The sequence below is a fragment of the Cololabis saira genome, chromosome 3 (genome assembly GCF_033807715.1).
Source record: "Cololabis saira isolate AMF1-May2022 chromosome 3, fColSai1.1, whole genome shotgun sequence".
Classification (NCBI taxonomy): Eukaryota; Metazoa; Chordata; class Actinopteri; order Beloniformes; family Belonidae; genus Cololabis; species Cololabis saira.
The window spans coordinates 28048405-28062377 of NC_084589.1; the positions used below are offsets into that span (position 1 = coordinate 28048405).

At 39.5% G+C, this 13973-nt stretch overlaps 1 protein-coding gene across 1 annotated transcript in view; it reads left to right on the plus strand.

The window, feature by feature from the left end:
* Nucleotides 1-335: 335 nt before the first annotated feature.
* The window catches only part of prkcg (protein kinase C, gamma), a 41880-nt gene continuing 28242 nt past the window's right edge, over nucleotides 336-13973 (plus strand). The window contains exon 1 of the mRNA XM_061717012.1: nucleotides 336-398. The gene's annotated coding sequence lies outside the window, so the exon portion shown is untranslated. The remainder of the gene's footprint in view (nucleotides 399-13973) is intronic.

Below are 13973 nucleotides of genomic sequence, written 5' to 3' on the forward strand. Positions count from 1 at the left end.
CAGTGCTATTGAAAACCATGGTGTCATGGCAGCTGGAGCCGGGGATAACACAAGAGATATGGCTGCCTTATTGACCATAGGTAATCAATTAGCAACCATCACTATGGGAACTGACATGGACGGTATTTCTGTTCCAAACACTACTCTTGGTGAGAGCGACACTACCGCCACCCACTCCATTGTGCGTGTTCTAGTGAGGGCGAGAGTGAGACGCCACACCCGGGTGAGCTACATCCGTCTGGATGGTTCTCACGCTGACGAGAGTGAAACTGAGGCTGCATCACTGGGGACAGCATCCCCAGAACTTCTCCTGTGCTCAGAAATGAGCTTTGTGATGTCATCTTCGGTTCTCCTTCCCTCCCTGAATCACAACAGTGGATAACAATAATCTCCAACCTGTGAGTAATGATGTCATGTTTGCATATATACATGCATGAACACACACACACACACACACACTGACACACAGAGAATATGCTCAACACGTCTCCCTCCCTCTGGCTTTGAGAACACTCCTCAGTGGGATAAGGAGAGACCCACCTTTTCCCAAACGATGCCAGTGTTGGTCAAAAGAGTCTGGCTCCCTGTCCTCATTGGCTGTTGGCTTTTGAACTGGACTGGTGGACTGCTTCCTGGTGTTGGAGACACTACTCCCTCTTCTTCCCTTTTTTAAATCAGTTGATACAAAAAGCAATGCAGTCGCCTCTCTCATGCACTGTCTGCCTGATCACCTTTCAATGGGCAGTGAGGCCAGTGCTACTTATTCGCCCTTTGACCTCATGATGCCATCAGACCCACCTAGCTCTACCCCAGGACCATCTATTTGATGTCATGTTTTGCTAGAAACCTCCTAACCAGTCAGACTCTACCCTGCTGGAGCTTGTCATGTCACCGTTGGTCCAATTGGAAACTGAACAAAGTATCAAAGAATCTGAACAACAAACTTAACATTTAAAGAAAAGTAACAGTTAAAAACAAAATAGACATTTAGTAAAATTTCATTTATGTCTGTCTTTGTTTTTCTTATTCAGACTTCTGTCCTTCTCCCCTCTTTTTATTCTATATATTTCGCTGACTGTGTTAGTGTTTTAATAAAGAGGATGCTGGATGTGGCTAGTGTTAGACGTGGGAATTAAACAATAGCAGTGCCAAAATTACACTCAAGTTATTATAAGGTAGATTGGTGTTCAAATGATTTGTTGTTGTTTATTTGTTTTTTTTTAGATAAAACCTCTTTTTCTTTCCGTACATTAATTTATAATGAATTTATTTAATTTATCCTCATTTAAGTACATAGAGGGAATGATTAGTGCAATATCTCAAATTGGCACTAGATGGCTGCATAATATTCAAATAATTCAGTTGTGCAAGAGTCCTGGTCAGTTTAACAACTGTATCTACATGATGCATAGCAAGGGGTGGATAACTCTTTAAAATATTCGGGTTAGGATTTATTTAGAGAAATGCCAACAAATTCAAACCAAGTGCAGCGCATTTTAAAAGGTCTCGATGATATTATATTAAATTATATTATTCCATGTTGACACTATTTTGCTACCTGGCTGAGTTTGTGGATGATGGATTATGTGAAGCACAATTACACATTGTATTTTTCAGTTATAAATGCACAATCTAAAGGTAACATATTTTATTGATATAGCTACTCACATAATGTTAAATAATGTTGCTCTATGGACGATGAATTTCAATATAGCTACAATTTAAATTGTAAAACATCTAAAAACTTGCGCTAAAGAAGCTATCTACTTTGTCATTTTCATTTTTGACCAAGGTGACTGAAAGACATACTGTGAATGATTTGAGGTACTTATACTGTTTAGGAGCTGACATTTCACCAATCCAGTCAGTACTAAGATTATCAGAGGACTTTTTGACTTTGAGCAATATTCCCAGCATCAATGTTACAGGGGTACAGTGGCACATTACTGTAGCTGTTTTTAATTCTGATTTTAAATTAGATCAGTTGTTTCAGTCAGGGTTAGATGTTCCATATCTTCAGTTATTTTATTGAAGGTAGAAAACATTTCAGCTAATTTGTGTGGATGTAATTGAAATAAATTAGTGAAATCTATACCACTTGAAATTGGGTGACACATTTGATTACCAAATACAACATAATCGAGACTGAATTGTGATATGCAGCTTGGCACCTTCTGTGAGCTGTGCCATAAGCCATTTACTGCGGGAGATGTGCTAACATTGCAGTACATATGCTATTTTCATAACCTTGGCATACCCACCTCATTTCTCACACTAAGACCAGCCACAGCCCAGCTCTTCTTCTATTGTAGTTGAATGTAGCGTTGACATGATGTAGCAAAAGAACACCAACTTACTTTGTAGCGTTTTGGATGCTGTTGATACTGGCGGGGGGGAGGGGATTGACCTGACAGGTGAGGGGCTGTGCATTGTGTTTGTGCATGTTGTCACAGATTGAAGGGTTAGTCGACCTTCTCACTTTCCCTTTTTCACTCCTTTGCCCTTCTTGAGACCAGACTGTACCTTTTATCTGCACATGGATTGCTTTTTTCTAAGTCTGAGTGGGGCAGTTTGTAAAACAATAGGTTTTTAGGGATATGCTTGGGCCTTTTTCCCATCCTTTGGAAAATCCCAGACTCTTTGCATGCTTAGCTGAATGAAATCACCAAGATTATTTTTTAATTTGGGGGGAGGTTGAATGCTCGGGATCCAGGACAGCTAACTTTCAGAGAGATAGTAAGCTTGCTCTACTCTGCACAGCGGCAGTGGAAACCACGGTAACAATCCAACTGCTCTCTGTGTAGTAGAACACAATTATTTTCAACCAATTAACAGGGCTTAAACCTGGTGTTTCATTGAGCATTATTGATTTCTATTAAGGCGCTAATACTTAAGTCTGTGACTGCATGAACAGAATTGACTCTTAAAAACTCTGGCTTATTTTGTTTTAATTTATTTTATGCTAAGGAAAAAATATATTGAAATATACTATGTTTTTGAGAATGTACCATGTTATACTGTGAAAACTGAGATATTTTATTGTATTCAGTCATCCTTTGAATTCTATCATTTATCTATAAAGAAATATATATGTACAAATAAATATATACATATATATACATACAGGTATATATATATTAGTTAAGTTTGGTATATTTGGAGGAAGTGTTAGATATAATAGTTTTAAATGTTTTAGCTTTGTAGCAATTCTAGAGACAGAAATCATTTTTGAATTTTGATTCCTCCTATATGACTGTGAAGACATTAGTGCCTGTGACAAAAAAGACAAGTAAAAGTCAAAACATTCTGTTCATCTGTATCTACTATAGCTATCAGTCTTCAAGAACTACCTAACATTACGTTTTGACATTTGTTGCTTTTACTTATCAGCATGCTTCTCTCATGCATTCATCTGTTTTTTTTGTTGTTTTGTTTTGTCTACTTTTGTTTTGCTTTCTGCTGCTCTCTTATTCCTCCTAGTTTTCATCACAATTTTTAACCATGCACGCCTTTCCTCTTTTAAACACAAATTACAAAAGGGTAACATCCATTCATCCAATTGCAGTACCCACGTCATTCCGTTCAGGTTCATGGGGGGCCGGAGCCCACCCTTGTTTTCATCAGGCCTGAGGTGGGGTACACGCTGGACAGGTCACCAGAGACAAAAGAGACAAATGACCATGCATGCTAACACTCACTGCTTTGGAAAAACATGCAAACTCCACTCAAAAAGGCCCGAGCTGGGATTTGACACGAGAACCTTCCTGTTGTGAGGCAACAATACTAACCAACATAACACCATGCTATTTTGCTGGTGACATTTTTTGTTGATTAACTTATCCATTGACCTTTGCTTCTTTTTTTATCACTTTCTTTTCACGTCAGCTCATCCATCTGTCCGTCTCTCACTTAGCAAAAAACAGAGACCAGTAGATACTGTGTTCTTGCTCCTTTTGACTGATTGTTGATGATGATGATCAATTAATTGATTGATGAAATAATCAATGAACAATGTTACTCTTACTTATGTGACTGAAGTGTTTATCTGACGACCACGCCACTGTAGCAAGTCTGGGCTGTACCACACCACCAGCGAGCAAGTGGGGCCACAGTTGCTATGGTGTTGCCATGGTATTCTAATGGCGTTGCTATGGTGTCCTCTGCATCGCCGCCACCTGGTGCCTGCTGGGTAATATAGTATAATTTCCTTCTCTTTCCCCTAAGTGTTGGTCAGATATCCGTCATCACTCTGGGCCTTATTCAATGGGAGGAGAAATCTATGTATGTGTAGATACAGTATATATATATATATATATATATAGAGAGAGAGAAAGACAGATAGAGGGAGAGAGAGGGAGAGAGGGCGAGTGAGAGAGAGAAATAATAAATTAAATTTACAATAAAAAAAGATCACTTTGGAAGAGTGCTGATGGACAGCATGGTGGCAGCATGTTTCCTGTCAGTGCTAATCTAGACTGGACTGGCTTGGCTTTAGACGGCTTAGAGTGTTAATTTGGTGTTGATTAATCTTTGAATCATCAGTTTGTGCTGCTTCAAATGTTAACTCTAAAGCCCATGGCCTGAAACCAGATAGATGTGTCTTTCTGTGTCTTCCTCTGTATGTCTAATACTGAATATATGTGCTCCATGTCGAGAGGGAACATGATGTATTCCATGAGCACATATCCACAACCCACTGCAGCATGACTCTGCAATGCACTCCTTTGCTCGTTTTATTTCATCTCCTGCACTTTCTGAAAAATGCATACACACACACACAAACGCATTTGCTGGGCATGCATATTTAACGCACAATGCACACATAACCCGGGCAGTGATCCTCATCTTTCATCAGTCTGCACTCAGATGCACTTCATATCATTGAGTCAAGAAGTTGATTATATATCACAACCTTTGTAAGAAGTGAGAACAGAGTGATTTTTCAAAGTCTTTAGTGTAACGTCTAGCCCACCTGACGGAGCTAAGCACATTCACAATAACTCTTCTGTTCACTTGGAGCTGTTTGTCTCTTGTGTTTGCTATGAACACCAGCCCGGCTGCTACACTGCATTTCTTATATATCCATTTCTGTTAAGAGTAAGTGGAGTTCAATTTGTTTTACTTTGCTGACTTGCTCTTTCTTTGATTTACCTTTTTGTTGTAATCTGCTTCATCAGATTTTCTCTTTCATCAAAAGGCATGTATTGAATAGTCCAGTCCAGTCTAGTACAGTGTGTTCCAGGCAAATATTTTGCCTGAGTTTGCAAGTGATCCAGATACAGCCTCAAGCCAATTGCCTCTGTCTATTGGCCCGTGACCTGAGAACCAATACATGTGGTGCTCCAGCATTCAAACAGGGTCCTCATCGGCTAAAATGGCCATGATTTATATCAAGGAAATACAGGAGAGTCACACGTAGTGCCGATCAGGTCTAGGGCCTGCATGATGCACCATGAAAAGCTTACTCTACCATAGTGATGGGGCACATATACCCACAGAAACCAGTGCGTGTGTTCTCAGCATTTTACAAGGCCCAATTCTGCTCAAGTAACCTTGCCAACATTACAGGCCTACTTACGGGTTGCTAAGGCGGGTTGCTAGTAGGGTGATGTTGTTCCAAGCCCAGACTGGTCTGGTCTATGCCCTAATTTAAATGTGTTAGTTTATTTGACATTGTCTGTCTGGGGTGGGGCTGGAGGGTCAGTGCTGCACTTATTTCCTGAAAATTGCTTCATAAAATATGATTCTCTTTAATTAATGCCAGTGGTGCTGTGTGTCCTTTAATTATTTTGTCTCAAATGCATTTATGTATAAGAGGCTTTGGGAATGTGGCTGTGCACTGTGTATTTTACCTTGTGACGGTATACGCCATACAAGCTATTACTGAGTCAGAACTCCCTCAAAAATAATTTATGGAAAGCTCAAAGAGTAGATTCTTTGGTCTTCTGACAGTGTGTGTCTGTGTGTGTGTGTGTCTGTGTGTGTTTCTGTGTGTTTGCGCATATTGCTTGCACATATTTCTCTGAGGGTTCTCAGTTCTTGTCAGACTTCTGCTTTGATCTGACCAGAGTGCCTAATCCACTTTTTTCACCCTCAGAGAGAGGAATATACCTAATACTCTGCCAGCATCGAACAAGTCAGAGCCACCTCAACATTTCTATGTCGACAGCGCTGTGCAGATGAAGATTTGCTGATCAGAGCAGAAATTTATACAGAACTTAGCCTGATCTTGCTTCCTGGGATGTTATTCATTGACCGGTGCAGAAAGATATTTGCACTGATAGTGCAAATATCAGATAGATTTTAAAATGTGTATGTACATATGTATTTATGTATAGATTTATTTGTGTGTGTGTTGTTGCTGTTGTTCTGGGTGTTTTTCACATCAGTGACAAAATGTTTTATATCTGAAAGATGAATCAAAATGGATTTTAATTATATTTGCAACCTTTATAATCTTGTATTTGGTCATCAACAATTAAAATTTCTCCACAGATGCAGCACAGTTAATCTGGAAAAGACACCTAATAACAACTTGACACATGATATTTAGTAAGAATGTTGAGTGGTTCTTAAGTATGTTTTGTTTTGCTCCCTTTGCGACCGGGATCTGCTAATTAGCCATGCTTTGTCAGTGTGATGGGCTAATGGCTAATTGCATTGTGAGGCCTCTGTATGCACATGAAGTAATGACTTAACGCTCTAATAAGATTGAGTTACAGGCAGTTGGATCACGGGCTCCCCAAACACTGATCTGAGGTCAGTGCTGTGCATTTTTCTCCGATGACTATAATGGAAGAGAGTTAGAAATACAGTAAACAGATCCTGGATCTCCCGCGAGGGAGGTCTTTCACTTGCATTTTATTCCATCATCTGTCTTGGAGCTAGAGTTAGATGCCTGCAGTGATGCAGTATTCTATTTCAGTCACTGGATAACAATTGTAGTTTGATTAAATATATATTTTGTTTTGCATCCAGGGCAAGCTGGTCAACTATGCCTTTATCTAATCCTTGTAAAATATATACAGTGGGGCAAAAAAGTATTTAGTCAGCCACCAATTGTGCAAGTTCTCCCACTTAAAAAGATGAGAGAGGCCTGTAATTTTCATCATAGCTACACTTCAACTATGAGAGACAGAATGGGGGGAAATAATCCAGGAAATCACATTGTAGGACTTTTACTGAATTAATTGGTAAATTCCTCGGTAAAATAAGTATTTGGTCACCTACAAACAAGCAAGATTTCTGGCTTTCACAGACCTGTAACTTCTTCTTTAAGAGGCTCCTCTGTCCTCCACTCGTTACCTGTATTAATGGCACCTGTTTTAACTGGTTATCAGCATAAAAGACACCTGTCCACAACCTCAAACAGTCACACTCCAAACTTCACTATGGCCAAGACCAAAGAGCTGTTAAAGGACATGAGAAACAGAATTGTAGACCTGCACCAGGCTGGGAAGACTGAATCTGCAATAGGTAGCAGTGAAGAAATCAACTGTGGGAGCAATTTTCAGAAAACGGAAGACATTCAAGACCACTGATAATCTCCCTCGATCTGGGGCTCCACGCAAGATCTCACCCCGTGGGGTAAAAATGATCAGTAAAAATCCCAGAACCTAGTGAATGACCTGCAGAGAGTTGGGACCAAAGTAACAAAGCCGCCGCCAGGACACAAATCCTGCAGTGCCAGACGTGTCTCCCTGATTAAGCCAGTACATGTCTAGGTCTGAAGTTTAATAGAGAGCATTTGGATGATGCAGAGAATGTTAGGAGAATGTTGGGAGAATGTTATATGGCCAGATGAAACCAAAATAGAACTTTTTGGTAGAAATACAACTTGTCATGTTTAGAGGAGAAAGAAAGCTGAGTTGCATCCAAAGAACACCAAACCTACTGTGAAGCATGGGGGTGGAAACATCATGCTTTGGGGATGTTTTTCTGCAAACAGACAACTGATCCATGTAAGGGAGGGGTGTCGAAAGTCGGTCCTCGAGGGCCGGTGTCCTGCATGTTTTAGATGTCTCCTTGCTTCAACACACCTGATTCAAACTAACGGTCGTCACCAGCTTGCCTTCAAGGTCTGGACAACTCTGTTGGAGACACGTCTACTTTTATCATGGTGTGCTGAAGCAGGGAAACATCTAAAAGCTGCAGGACACCGGCCCTCGAGGACCGACTTTCAACACCCCTGATGTAAGGGAAAGGATGAATGGGGCCATGTATCATGAGATTTTGAGTGAAAACCTCCTTCCATGAGCAAGGGCATTGAAGATGAAACGTGGCTGGGTCTTTCAGCATGACAATGATCCCAAACACACCTCCTGGGCAACGAAGGAGTGGCTTCGTAAGAAACATTTCAAGGTGATTTTTTTTTCTGGATTTTTTTTTTTTTTTTTTCTTCATTTTGTCTCATAGTTGAGAAATACCTGCAATGCAAATTACAGGCCTCTCTTATCATTTTAAGTGGGAAAACACAACTGGTGTCTGACTAAATACTTTTTTGCCCCACTGTATGTTCTGGACCGATCTGTTGACAGCCACTTTAACCCACCTTAATCTCTCTTTTCCACATGATTCGTTTTTCCCATCAGCTTTCCCTCTCCTCCCTGCTTGAGAGTATCTCAGTTCCTTCAGTTCCAACTCCATGGTCACACTCATACAAAGGCATTGAACACATACAGTATGATGGCACAAACGCTCATGAAAAGTGTGTAGGAATGTAAGGTGTGTGCTGCGTCCCTGCTGAGGTGCAGCACATTGATCCTGTACTGATCTCCCACCAGCTCCCTAAGGATTTGTAACGCATGTCTGCAACGCAGGGCTTAACACTATCTTACTCTCTTTCTATCTTTGTCACTCTCTTTCATCCTTAAGCGATGCCTTGTCTTTTGCTATGCACTGCAGTGGCCTCATGCTCCTGCACCCTCCATCTTTCTCAGCAATCTGCCAATAACAGGTTCCCTTCATATTTCTTTCATTTTCTTTCAATGATTTTTTTTTTTTACTCTGACTTTGTCATTTCATTTGTAGCCTGGCTTTCTCTATGGTTATTCCTTTTTTACAGTCAGTCTATCTTCTTTTTCATTCCACTGCATTTTGTTGATACTTTCCCCACCGTTATTTTGGTGATGCTGTCTATTACTCGTGAAACATGAACGTTTGTAGTAATAACTCATCATCAGCACTGATGTTGCAGAAAAATATGTAAATTTCATATGCTATTCCGGTACACTTTACTCTCACACATAGCACATGTTGAAATGTTGTTCTGCTTCTCTTTTATCATGTGTGCAGAGCCGCAGGCTGCTACAACTCATCAGCTTGATCTCTGGCGTTGAAAAAACATCCAAGCATCTTTTATTTTCTTTTCCATTCCTATCTTTTTTTTCCCCGGCTACACAGCCAATCTCCTGCTTGCTCCATTTTGCTCATGAGCCACACTGGCTTTTGACCAGGGGTAAATGAGCTGACTGACCCACAGCTGATACCAAGACATTTGTTTGTGTGTGAGAAATAGAGGGAGACAGAAACAATTTGTGTGCAAATATGTGTCTCTCATAACTGTGTGCATGCGTGTCTGTGTGTTTGGATGCTCGTACTCTCGCATACTAACATTCGAACGCTATTCCAAGCACTTTATGATGGACTCTGTGGCTGTTTGATTAGTTGTAATGCCAATGAGCAATGTTTACACAATCATGCAAATACCATTTAAGGTAAATTTCACTCACTTTAGTTTGATTTACTCTGATCAAAATATTATACTGTCCGTAGGGAAATATTGTTCATTTTGCTGTTGTTGTTGTGGTCCATTGTGCTTATGCTGAAACATTTCCATAATACTTGTTGCACCACTGAAAAAAACAAAGGAGAAGATAAAGTGGGGATTTTATCACATATTTACACACAATCAAATCTTTTTTATTAACTAATTATTCTATGAAAAAAATGGCTATTACAATTTCCAGCTGCCTGAGGGGATGTTTTTAAAAGCCTGTTAGTTTGAAGATGGTCCATTTACATAAAGATTGAACAGAGGAAGGCCCAATACACAATTGTATGGCTATAACAGTGAATCTTTGGCATTATTCTTAACAAATTAAATTAATCAAGGTTAAATTAAATTGTAATTTTAGCTGAACATACTCAAGGTGTTCTTTTTATTTGTTTGTCTCAAAAGCTCAACTATCAGAATCTAAAGCGGAGAAAATGAATATGATCGTATGTTAACAGTCCTAGACAGAGAGCTGAGTAGAAAGTTTGAGTTTGCTCCACTGTGTAATCGACATGTTTGACGCGACATTACCAGTACATCTAGGACACAATAATTATTCATACTCCATCCTTGTTTGTCTCTTTGTGCGCGTGTGACTCTGTGTGTGTGACTGTGTGTCTAATAGCACCTGCCCAAAGGGAATTCATCCTAGAAAACTGGGATGAAGATTAAGATACTCTCAGACTTTACCTTGTTCTCTCCTCGCCTCATTATCCAATCGACCCTTGTTATTCTGAATCCCCTGCCCTCCTGCTTTCATCCTTCCCCTTGAGCACATTTTGTTCACAACCTTCTCTTCCTCCCTGCAGGAGTAAGAAAGCTTTGGCAGCCCACAGCTGAGTTCTTGTTAGTATTTTGGACCTTCAATGAACAGCAATGCCGTTCAGCTCACATGGCTGTTGTTCTCATGCTAGCAGATTACCTTCTGGCTTGGTCAATATTTTCAAGGCCTAAAACTCAGCTTTCACCTAGTGGAAACTGGTAGCAAGAGTCTCTCACTAACCTGAGCCTACCATGATGACGACAGAGCAGCGGCATAATCTGCATGTAAGGAGTGTAGATGGGTGCTTTTCAGGATTAATGGTCATTTGAATCAGCTTTGTCATTGTCAGAAGACGGTACCCAAATCACTCCTTCGCAAGGGAGATGTTTTTGCTGTTTTGCTGATCGGCTATGGCAAAAGTTTAATTACTCTTCTACACAACACACTCTCATTGACACGTTTCCGTCACTCTGAATACATCACCTTGTTTCTTTGCTCTGATTGGTCGTAGTGCTAATGATGGGCATGCAAAGGCAGTCTTAGAAACAACCACTTGAGTGTCTGCAAGGTAAACGCCTTTACATTGTATGATGTTGGAGACATTCAATGGTGGCACATTGGCTGGAAATTGAATTGCTTTTGCAATTTCATTGCTCCCATTGGAGAGACATTTATCAACTTTTCTTTTCCATCCATTCATTCCATTTTTTACATCTAGAAAAAGGCTAATACTGTAACAAAAAGTAGACCAATAATGCACAATGTGGGATTATAAAAGGAGACTGGCCTGCCAGAAGTTTAGCCTCTTTTATAGAGTAAGTAGTTAAGCGAATGCTGCACTACAACTTGTTTGGGAGTTTTTGTAATTTTTTGAATTGTCAAAACAAGCCCTGATCAAAACTCTGATACAGTACAATCTTGTCAATTTATTTTGAATAACTGCAATCTGAAAAGAGGTTTGCTGAGCACTGTTAAATAACAGACAGATCTGAGCAGAAGATTCAACATCCCCCTTTTATTTTCCTCCGCCCAACTTTCTAAAGGAAGTGAGTAGCATAAAGGATGCAGGATGGCTTGGGATGGATTGATTCACTCAAACCACTTACTATGAACAAAAATCTAAATACATGAAGGCTGCTTTTGTACTTTATTTCAGAGATTTTTGACTAAACCATGTCTAAGATATTATTTGAATATCTCAAGAAATTCTGCCAACATTTGAGAAAAGCGAATGCTATGTCTCCTTTAACAGTTTGTCAAAAGGATCTCATACGATGTAGAAGAATGAGTACAGAAGAGGGGAGATTTAAACTGCTTCCATTTCCTGTACCTTGTGAACCGTGTTTTGGACCGAATGGAGGAAGTTTGCATGGGTTTGAAAGTCAGAAATCTTCAGAAGCTCGAAACAGTTTTTGTGGTGCTTATTTTGGATCCCTTGCAGATTCATGCACATTTTGTTTTGGGATTATCATCAAATAAAAATTAATTCAGCTATGGAATTGTTTTACTAAATCACAAGCAGTTTTCTTTTTCTTTTCCTTTTTTAAATCAATGTCAATGTCCACGATTTCTAAAATCTTGGTCATTAACAAAACGTTATATGCAGATTATATGCATGTGGCAATGCCAGAATACGTGCATAGGATTTTGAGGTACAGCATAGCACACCTCCAAACTCCTCAAGCAAAATATGTCACTTTAAAAGCATGGAAATGCTCTTTTAAGTACAGTAAATACAAAATAATTAGTAAGTATCAGCTTTAAGTATCAGCCTGTGTAAACACCTGAGGATGTGTTGATTTGCTGCTATGATAATAGATCAGATTCACAGGTATAAGATCTTGTAAAGTCTAAGAATCTATGAAAAACTGTGCGGAGCAATGCATCATTCCATTCCATTATTACCAGAGCTAACTTCAGAAGTTTGGATATTTATGTCTTTACTGCATACATTTCATTTCATTTGCACATCCTTCTATTGTCTGGCTTTTCATTCCAGCAATGTTTGTAATTACGATGAGAGACAGGTCAACAGTAAAATAAATATGTCGAGCAGACTTATTTGCCTCAGCATTAAGAGTTTGTAAGCCATGTTGACAGACCCTAATCTCCTGCCAAATGTCTCATCTGACTGGCATGGAAGTTTGTTGCTCACTTCCAAAAGCACAACCGACCACTCTTCATTAAAAAAGCAAATAGAAGCACTCTCCAACAGAAATCCAATATTGATAAACAGAGCCAATTCAGTTCTGAGCAGAAAAGAAATTTAATAGGCAGATATTATTACCACAGACACCACTTCTACCCTGATTCAACAAACAACACTTAGGCAAGTCAATTTACCTTAATTTCATTGGAGAAGAAAGCAAGCCTGCCTGGCTGAAGTCCCCGCTCGATGCGAATGAGAGCTCGTTAAATGATAATAGATGCGTGTAATTGCTAAAGTGCTGATTACTCCCCCCAAAAAGATTGTGTTTGTGGAGAATTTTCTGTTTCATTAAGCCATGGTCAGAATATAAACTGGCCATCTGTAGAGTCGGGACTGAGGGATTTTTTTTTAAACAATAATATACATTATTTTATACGTGTGTGTGTGTGTGTGTGTGTGTATATATATATATATATATATATATATATATATATATATATATATATATATATATATATATATATATATTTATATATAGATATATTATTGTGATGTGGGTGCTTCTTCCTGATTTACACCCTGAAAGCAGTTTTGCTTTGCTGCACACAAACCCCAATCTCTTTCACAAACAAACACTAGCAAGCATGCTTGGAGAAGCATGCAAAAGCACACTGGTCCAAATATGTAAGAGTAATAAGTATTTACTCATCATGCCACATGGGACATTATGGCTCACTGTATTTTTTTTTCTAAATGAACCTGATTTACTGCGAGCATGTCATCTACAGCTTGTCTTTTATTGTGGTCATCTTTCTTGCTCCCTCATGAGCTCTCTCACTCAATACGGGTACCTTCCTCATTTACTTGTGACAATACAACAAGGACATGACTCATCCAAGATAAGGCTGATGAACATTAAGAGACTCTTGTGGGCCAGAAAATGACAAGCGAAAAGGCAGTTCTGCAGAGAAACTCTCTGGTGATGGTTTGTGTGAAGGAAAGCCCCCTATCATTTCCAATCAGCTGCTGCTTGTGCATGACTAATGCTGAAACGACATATATCATTGTCAGATAGGGCATGTTCACACAGCTGTTTCTTTTTCCCAACAAAGACACACAATGATAGCCTCAAACACACACGCACACACACTTCTGCACGCTAGCTCCCTCTTATCTTGCTGGCTGACACCATTTTGCTCTCTAACAATCTTGCTAATTATAATTGTTAATTAATTCTCTGCCAGTGTCCTCATCAGGAGAGTAATAACCTACATTTCCATTAATTA